We start from the raw sequence: 10,545 nt of genomic DNA on the forward strand, positions 1-10,545 counted from the left end.
GGAAGACCCAATTCCCGAAATAAACAGTGTCTCCAAAGAATGCACACAGATGCCAACAGGTACCTGAAAGGTGCTCAACATTGCCAGTTATTAGAGACATGAAATCAAAACCACGCCGAGGGGTCCCCTCACACCAGTGAGAATGGCATCATCAATAATGATAAGGGCATCATAAATGCTGGAGAGGGTGTGGAGAAAAGGGAACCCTGCTACACTGTTGCTGGGAATGTACATTGGTACAGACACTATGGAAAACAGTACAGAGTTTCCTGCAAAAACTAAAACTAGAGTTTTTGATCCAGAAATCATGTAATCCAGGAATCCCACTCCTGGACATATATCCAGAAAAGATGAAAACTCTAATTTAAAAGACACATGCACTCCAGTGTTCATTGCAACACTATTTACAATAGCCAAGGCATGGAATCAACCTAAGTAAATAAATCAGCAGAAGAATGGGTAAAGAAGACGTGATGTATGTACACAATGGAATATTACTGACTCACAAAAAAGAATGAAACAAAGCCATTGGCAGCAACATTGATGGACCTAGAGATTATCATACAAAGTGAAATAAGTCTAACAGAGAAAGAAAAATATCATATTGTATCACTTATATGTGGAATCAGAAAAAGTGATATAAATGAACTTATTTACAAAACATAAATAGACTTACAGACTTAGAAAACAAGGTTATGGTTACCAAAGGGAGAAGAAGGAGAGGGATAAGTTGACAACTGGGGATTAACAGATATACACCACTATACATGAAATAAACAATAAGGTCTTATAGCACAGGGAACTATGTAAGTGTCTTGAAATAATCTATAATGGAAAAGAATATGAAAAATATATATGAATCCATATATATATATATGTGAATCTCTGTATATGAATTCATATGTGAATCCATAAATATATATGAATATATATAGGGCTGTATATATGGCTTCGCTTGTGGCTTAGATGGTAAAGAATCTGCCTGCAATATAGGACATTTGGGTTCAATCCCTGGGTTGGGAAGATCTTCTGGAGGAAGAAATGGCAACCCACTCCAGTATTCTTGCCTGGAAAATCCCATGGACAGAGGAGCTTGGAGGGCTACAGTCCATGGGGTTGCAGAGTCCAACATGACTGAGCAACTAACACCCACACATATATATGTACATATATACATGAATAAAACAAGATATCACAGAAGGGAGCACTAGCAAGAATCTATTAGTTCTTGGGTTGGGAAATGAAGGGAAATCTTGGAATTACAAAAAATGAGAAATTTAGAGGAGGAACTTTCTTGGGCTGGGACCCACACCTTTGAGGAATGAGGACAGACACGTGGTCCTGTGTCTTCCAGAAAATTTGATAGGACTGGTCTGCAAGCATTAAAAAAAAAAAAAAGGCCTGCAAACTGGATTCAATTGAATTCAGCTTCTCCTAGTACCAAAAATACTGCTTCTGAGGTTCAAAGCTGTTGGTAGGATGGTGCTGGGAAGGAACAGGAAATCAAAAGGAAACAGGAACAAGTTTCTTTTTTTCCCTCCAGATTTTCAGTCTTCCTCTGGTGCCTCTTTTTGATGGAGTTTCACAGATTGTGGTGGGGAGTTCTGGAAGCTGGTTCACAGACTCCCAGCCCCAGCTTCACAAATGTCCAGCAACCAGAGAGTGGATAAACAAATGTGGTATATCCATACAGTGGAATATTATTCAGCCACAGAAAAGTACTGATAGATGGGTACATCTTGCACACATTATGTTTAATGAAAGAAGCCAGACATAAAAGGCCGTTTCTTGTATCATTTCATTTATATGAAATGTCCAGAATGGGCAAATCTATAGAGGCAGAAAGCAAGTTAGTGGTTTATAGGGTCTGGGAGTAGGGAGAGGGAAATGGGTAGTGACTGCTTCATGGGTATAAGATTTTTTTTTTTGGAATGATCAAAACATTTTGAAATTAGATAGAGATGCACCCACATCATGAATACAGGAAATGCCACTGAATTGTACAGTTTAAAATCATTAAGATGGTGAATTTTATGTTATGTGAACTTTACCGTAAGAAAAAACAAGTGATTAATAGGAAACACATTCAGACAAAAGAGACATGTAAGATGAGGAAGAAAGAGTAATATGAGGAATGAGAGAACAAGCCAGAGACATAATGTTAGACTCATTAATTATAAAATAGGAAGTAAAAGCTACATTTCTTTAGTTGTAATCCTTTCTGAAATTTTCAAATAAGACTTTTATTAAAAATGAAAATCAACAGCAGAAAAAGAGGAAGAACTACTGTGTAATAGAAAATAGCAAATATAGAAGGCTATTGAAGGGAATCTGCTTTTTCTTAAAATAATTAAACAAGACAGTATCTCTTGGTCATTGTGATTGGTGTCACCCATAAGCCTATCTTTCTGTTGCATTTTTTCCCCTCTTAATAATTTTATAATCTTATTCACACACATTCACAAGTGAAAATTAAAGTGACACTGATTTAAATGTGCAGGTTGAGGACATTAGAGCATATTCCAATCTAATTTATCCATCCAGAGGAGGCAGGGTATAATCAGAAAAGGACATGATTAAAAGTTAGAGTGGCTCAGACAGTAAAGAATTTGCCCGCAATGTAGGAGACCCAGGTTCATTCCCTGGATTGGGAAGATCCCCTGGAGAAGAGAATGGCTACTCACTCCAGTATCCTGGCCTGGAGAATTCCATGGACAGAGGAGCTAAAGTCCATGGGTTGCAAACCATCAGACATAACTGAACATGCACAGAGTTTGCTGTATTGAAAAAAAGGAACTAAAGAGTTAATGCCTGGCTCATCAGACAGCTTCTAGGTCTCAGAGTTAGTGCTTTGGCCAGTGCAATTTCTAATAGGCTGTTGCCTGTGCGATGCCACTTGCTAAGTACATTGAATACTTTCCTTGGATGGGATCTACCAAGACTGAATCTTTTAAGACCCTGCTCCCCATCTTGACCCTGTGACTGTGTATATTCTCAAATTAGGAAGCCCATCATTCCTGTCATTCCACCCAAACACCCTAGTATTTAGGATATCATGTTTTGACCTTTAATCTAGAGCAGAGAGCTTTGTCAGTCTCTTTATAGCGGAGTGGTGTTAGTGGTAAAAGTCCAGCTTGCCAAGGCAGGAGATGCAAGAGACTTGGGTTCGATCCCTGGATTGGGAAGATCCCCTGGAGTAGGAAATGGCAACCCATTCCAGTATTCTTGCCTGGAGAACCCCATGGATGGAGAAATCTATCAGGTTACAGTCCATAGGGTGGCATAGAGTTGGACATGACTGATGTAACTTAGCATGCACACATAGTGGGAGTTGAGGGGAGGAATTTGATTGGCCACTAGAATGTCTGTTTTCTCCTTATAACTAGATTGAGGATGAGGATGAGGAGTTTGAAGAACTTCACTTAAAATTTTGCTCTTCCTGTCCTGGTCACCAGGTATCACCAGGAAAATTCAAAGATGGTATCTCTGACCAACATTTTTTATTTTTTGAAAAATCCTTTCAGTTCTCTTTGATTCATGACTTCACATTTCAAATTGCTCTCAGATATTTATTAGAATTTTCAGGCTTTGTAGTGGTTTTGTTTTCTAAGAAATATTCAGTTGGATACCATCAGCTAAAATCATGTGTGGAAAAACAAATAAAGAAACAAATAAATAGTAGTAGGGACCTGTTACGATTTCTGGGCCAGTTTTGTTTTTATTGCAATAATTGATTTGATCTATTATTGGTCAGTGGTAAATGTGGCATCCAAGATATGCCCACCTTATTGTGAGCTGGAATTATCATTTTTCCCCTCTGGAGGCAGTGAAAAAACATCTTGAGCTGTAGGCAAGTTGCATCATTTGGAAGTTGGCAGGGTCAAAGAATAGTCTAGTTCAAGCTCCCACCAATCTGATACTTCCCAACATCACTGGGAGCAAAAACATGGAGATGGTTGATTTCCTGAGCTCAAGCAGTCCTTGCTGAGATTTTATTTTATTTTTTTAATGAAACAAAGGGTGAAAAATCTACTCCTTTTCTTCCATCGTTCATTAGCTGAGAGGTCTGTTAATCAGTTAGTTATTTTTGCAGTCCTTAAGTATATTTCAAGAGAATCTGCTTCTCGGAAATACTGGAAGAAACAAAGGAGAAATATTGGAGGAAACAAAGAAGAAACAAAGGAGTAATGAGTCTTGTGTATGCTCAGATGCCCAGTCATTCCAAATCTTTGCAACCCCATGGACTGTAGCCCGCCAGACTCCTCTGTCCGTGGAATTTTCCAGGCAAGAAGACTGGAGTAGATTGCCATTTCTTTCTCCAGGGGATCTTCCTGACCCAGGAATTTCTATTTTCTCTCCTTTCTTTCTGGAGAAGATCTTAATTAATACTCAAATTATAGTGGAAAAATGCCCTGTGTCTATTATCCCTCTTTTTCTTCATAAAAGATTTTAAACTGGAATACTGCTTTCCAGCTAAAAGGCTGAATTTCCTAGCCTTCCTTTGTAGTCAAGTGTGAGTAAGTTTTGATTAATCAGTGTAATTGAAAGTATGGTTTAGGTTCTCAAGTAATGTGCTGTTTTTGTTCCTTCTCTCCCTTCTATCCTTCTGCCTCTGTATGGAATGAAGATGTAGTGGCAGGAACTCTAACAAACATATTGGACCTCGAGGAGAAGGGCCAGACCTAGTGGATAGCAGAGGATGGGGGGCGGGGGCAGTGGTCCCTGCAGACTTTGTGGAAACAGGATACTTGCCCTAACATTGTGTTCATCCAGACTTTCCTAAAAAAGTGGACGTGAAATAAAGTTCTATCTTGTGTAAGCCACTCGGATTTTGGATTTCTGTTTTACTCAGGGCCAAACTAATTATAACTAATTCAACCTCCAGTATTATTTCTACCTTGAAGGACTGAGGTTTTTATCATGCCCTCCTGTTCTATGTAACATTACATCCTTATTTATTTGATAAGTATTCGCTGAATACCTACTATGCATCAGACATTGTATCAGGCACTATATATTCAGTGTTCAGCAGAGCAGACATTGTCTCTACCATTTGGAGCTTAGAGTTTAGTGAGAGAGACATAGTAAGATGTGAGAAATAATCTCTCGTTTCTTACTTTTGCTGCTTTTTTTCATCTCCTGTCTCCACTGAATTTCATCCAATGTGTCTTAAAGTCAGAGGAAGGGGTCATTTAGCTTCATCATTTCTTGAGATAGAAGCATATTGGGACATATGATTTTCAAAATAAGAACTCTTCTGACTCAGGCTACTTTTTTTCCTCAAAAGATTTTAGAAAATCTTACAAAAAAGTTTTAGCAAGCAGTAGGTCTTCAACTTGAGGGCTTTCTGTCTTAGTGGACTGAGGGGTTTGTGTGTGTGTGCACACACATGCATAAATTTGGGTTTCTTTGGTCCCATTGTGATTCATCAGATGTTAGGATTTATTTCTATCTTCATCCCACCTCTGTGAAAATACATCTTTTAAATGGTCCTCGGTCATGTTATGGTGTTCCTAGTTAGGTATTATCAACCCACATGTTGTCAGAGTGATGGTCAAGACTACTCTGTCACTCAAGGTCCTAACGCATAGCTAGGACCATAGCAGAAGCTATGTACCCTGTCCTTCTTCTTGACTTCATTGGCCATGTGGGTCTTTCAGAGCCGTGGAGAATTCACAAAAGAGAGTTCTGCCTAACACTTTGACGTGTTCCGTCGTTCTCTCTCAGCAATGCTATAATTTGTGCTGTGTATAGTTCTCCTTCCCATAACTCCTCATGCTTTTGGCCTACTCCTTCCTTTGTTGATCTGCCCTTTGATTTCAAGCTTTCTTGATCATCCCCTCCTCCAATATGTTGCATCCCTTGTTCCACTGGTGCTGTCTATGACTGTAAAGACTTTTCAGCTGAGCTGGATAGCATACAAGTGTCAAAGGCATGATTTCCTTTGACTGTCTGCCCCTCAGAAGAGTGATACAGTAATAGACACAGCATATTTGTATGGTATCTTTCATTTAGCCAAAGAGTATTTTTTGTCATTGTGGCCTTATGTTTGGACTCATAGCTTTAGTAATTCTTTTATCGCACTTCGGACCATTTCAGAGACTCAGTTAGGCCTCAGTGAGTAAAATCCAAAGTATAGTCCTTTTCCAAAAAGCACATTGCAAGAGGTGAAGAGCAATAATTTGGCCACAGAGACAACCTGAGAGAGAATGGTTGAAGTTTATTTTCAAGACAGGAAATGGTTTATTGACTTCAAAAAGTTTAGTCCTGCTGAAACAATCTGAAAGAAGCAATGGCCCTGAGTCCATTAAATTCAAGAAACGATAAATTTCAGTTATTGGCACAAACATTAAGTATCTTGATATGTAGAGACACAGGCTGATAATATTGCTAAATTTGGGTTCATCATGACAAGATATTGAGAAATCCTTGAAATTTATGACATGTTAGGGCAACATGATATGTCACTTAATTGATGAAAAATCCATCCTCTTTGAATCATGTTATGAAAACTGCTAGCAAAGAAAAAAAAGTCCAAAATTCAGGACTGATGGGCGGAAGCTTTGGAGGCAAGTACTGATTAGACTGTAGCCATTCTTTCAAAATACCAGTCTCTTCTTTCTGTGTAGTGGGAGTTGTTCGTTTTTGTTTTCTTGAGGGGTGTTAGAGGCGCTGATGGCTTGATCATCCAAAATAGAAAATCTCCTGCTGCCTTTATTTAAGCATTCTCTAAGTACACACATCTGAATTCTTTCAATCCTTAGAAGAGCATAAATAAACATAAGAAGAACAAGTGGTTATAAAAATAAGTTTTTGTGTTAGATTTATTTAGGGAATGGTGGAGATAGTTTACAAATCTGGATGTTTGCTCTAGTGTTTAATACCATATTTTCTCTCTAATGGTGGTGTTAGATGGTCTGTCATGATTTCACGTTGTTTCCCCCCTTGGATACTATCTCTCCCTTTGCTGTTTTCTCCTCGTGTATTCCTGCTTCTTTACAAGCCTAATCATCTTTTATTGGGTGCTACCTACTGTGAATTTTACCTTGTTGGGTGCTGGATATCTTTGTCTTCCTATAAATACTATGGAGCTTTGTTATAGTACACAGTCAAGTTACTTGAATGGGTTGAGCCTGGTGGGGCCAGAACACACTGTGGACTAGGGCCATTTTCCTGTCTATCCTTTAATATTCTACCCACTCCCTGTGAATTATGACGATTTTCCACCTTGACCCTTGAGGACAGGAATGATCCCTAGTCCTGTGTGAACACTCTGGATTGTTCCCTCTGATCCCTCTAGGTGATTCTTCCTACACGTGTGTGTGTGGTAGTTGCTAATTCGTGTCTGACTCTTTGTGACCCTCTGAACTGTAGCACGCCAGGCTCCTCTGTTCATGGGGATTCTCCAGGCAAGAATACTGGAATGGGTAGCCATTCCCTTCTCCAGGGGACTCTTCCCATATCCTCAGGTAATTTCTTCACTTACATGGACTCAGCTGAAGACTTGAGGGGGGACCCTCTGCAGATCTCTGGAGTTCTCTCTGCACCCCTCTCCTTCTCTGGCTTTTGGCCGTGTGGTCACTGGCTGTCATGACTTTACAAAATGAATGAGTCATCCCCTTCACTCTGTTGGAAGAGGTCATCAAGAAGACATGACTGCCTCTTGATCTGCCAGCTGGGCCAGGCATTTGGAGACTTGTCCTTGGAGTGTGTGGTCCATGCACTGTTCCTCAACTGGAGTCACTTCATGGAGCAGCCTCGGGAGAGCCCTGTGTTGTTGAGACCATCTAGACTGCAGATGTAAAGCCTCTGTGTAAACTCTTAAGATTCTGGAGAGCTGTGTGGATGTCTATTCGCTTGCAACCTCCCAAGACAAGTGTCATATGTAAGTTCCTTTGCTTATTAAAAGTGCCATCTACCAGTCAGAACTGGTCTGCCTCTTTCTTTGTTTTTTTCCTTGTTCTTCATGTGCAGGAGCCAATTTTTAATTTCACTTGGGCAACTCTGTAGGTTGCAAGCGAAGAAACTCAGGGAGAACATCAGTGCCTCTTAGGTTGTTCTTTCCTGAGCTGTAGCCTGGAAACTCTGGAGGGAATAAGGTGGGGCATTCATAGGGCTCACGGTACCTGTTTTCTTATCTCAGGAATCACTATCTTATGCTGCCTGCCCAATGTCTGAAAATCATACTTCATTTTTTTTTTTTTGTAGTTGTTTCAAGTGGAAAGATAAATTCAGTCCCTGTGACTCCATCTTGTTCAGAACCAAAGTCCCACTGCTTCATGTATTAAAGCAGGTAAGTTCTCTGGGCAGAGTCTCCACACTAAACAGAGATCTTTCCTCAGAGTCCTGGTATCTGAGAAGGAGGATCAAAGAGGTATAAACTCATCCCAGTATAAACTCAGTTCTTCTTCATGCAATTACAGTGCCACACAAGTGTCATCTCTTCAGTCAGGCTTGGTCCAGGATTACATCCCTAGAAGGTTTGTTCTTTGGTTCATTGATTCATTGGTTCATCCATCCACCCTTCCATTAACTATTAGCTAAATCTCTTTTCCATAAAAACACCCCCTTTAACTGTTGCAGAATAAGAGAAGAATCAGACAGACTTAGTGACATCCTTCTGAGTACCTAGTCTCTAGTTGGGGAAAACAGCTGAGATGCTCCAGATGGTTAAGTGTGATGGATGCTATGAGAGGAAAACAAAGGATGTTATGGGAGCACATAAGTGGGGGCTTAACCTGATCTGGAGAGTTAGAAAGGTTTCTCAGTGGAGGTGACATATAAATTGGGACTTGCAAAGAGGTGATTATAAAATAGAGGCTGTTTTTCTCTAAAGGGCTTGTACTCTTCCAAAAATATTTTATTGAGCATGTAGCATAAATGCTAGTGTCTTATATAAAAACAATTCCGATCTATTACCCAAAAGACGAACCTCAATTGCAGAGGAAGATGGTAAAATGGAAAATGCAGATCAAAATTGTACTAAATCATTAGGCATACATTAGAAATCAATGGTTAAAATGTTAATAGTGATTCATTTAGACTGTGGGACTCTGGGTGAAATTTCTTTTTTCTTTGTCTCTGTTTTCTTCAAATTTTCTGACATGAACCTACATTGCTTTTGTTGTTAAAAAAAGAAAGCAAGGAGTGGGAAGTGATAAAAGAGACATACGGTTGGAGTAAAATACAGGTAATATTCTTTAACAGGTGTATCATGAGCTGATTTTCTAGTACCACATTGTGGCATTAGGTGTCATGTGGCAAAACCTAGATGCTGTTTACAAAGGCATCACAAGCTGATGAACCATTTGACTGAGCATTTAGAAAGCAGTTCAAACAAGGATTTGTCTTCAGTTTCTATAAAGTGTGAAGCTTTCCTTTGATATTGGTCCTGAAGGTCATGGGCAGGTGTGCTGGTAATGCTGGATGCCTGTCTCCACACACCAGTGTGGTTTCTTGGATGTGGAAATCATGGCAGCTCTGCTCCTGGGACTGTGTGACAATGTCAGAGGAAAGGAGAATGGGAGAAAGCTCTTAAAAATAGTACACTACTATTTTTAAACAAAATTCTTTTCACAGTCAGAGGCATAGCTTTTCTAAGTTTGAGTGTTTAAACTACATGTACTTCTATAGAGCTTGAAATGCACAGCCCTTGCGTGTCTAAAGAGAGGAATATGGGGCCAATATGGAGTTTTGAATGATTTATGTATTGTGTTTGTGAAGAAAGTAAGGGGTTTCTTAGACCATTTTAATTTAGTGTTTAATTTTATATCAACACTAGCCACATTCACAGAACATAACACTTGTAATTTATGGAGGCGACTTGGCAGAAATTATTCAACCCTGGACAGATTTTCTAAACTCATGCATATAAGTACATGATAGATGTTATTATTAGTAGATTTGAATATTTTTAGATTTTGGTGTCTGTAATGATATCAAGGGCCATATCTTAAAGCTCAGAAGGTTACCATCATGGGTAGAAGATTGCTAATCTGCTTTCTATCTCTATAGATTTAGCTCTTCTGGATATCCTATCTAACTGGAATCACACAACATGTGACCTTGTGTGTATGGCTATTTTCACTTAGCATGTTTCTGAGGCTCATCCATCCATGTGTTAGCATGTACCCGTACTTTATCCCTTTTTATGACTGGATAATATGCCATTGTATGGATATAACCACATTTAATCTGTCCATTCATCATTTGGATTGCTTTCCCATTTGTCAGTTGTGAATAATGCTATTTTGAACATTCATGTGGAAGTTTTTGTTTGAATACCAACTTTCAATTCTTTTGGATAATATACCTAGGAGTAGAATGTCATATGGGTCATATGATCCAATTTCTGGGTCATATGCTAATTAATCTATGTTTAATTTTTTGTGGAAAGGTCAAACTGTTTTCCACAGTGGCTGCTCCATTTATATTACCACCAGCAGAACCCATTGGACTTTGTTGTTTTTTTTGGTGAGCCAGATGTTTGACATCTTCTCCACTTGTAATAACATTGTTTGATGGAAGTTTTAGTCCTAAATAATA

Source organism: Cervus elaphus, chromosome 29, assembly GCF_910594005.1.
Source record: "Cervus elaphus chromosome 29, mCerEla1.1, whole genome shotgun sequence".
NCBI classification, from domain to species: Eukaryota; Metazoa; Chordata; class Mammalia; order Artiodactyla; family Cervidae; genus Cervus; species Cervus elaphus.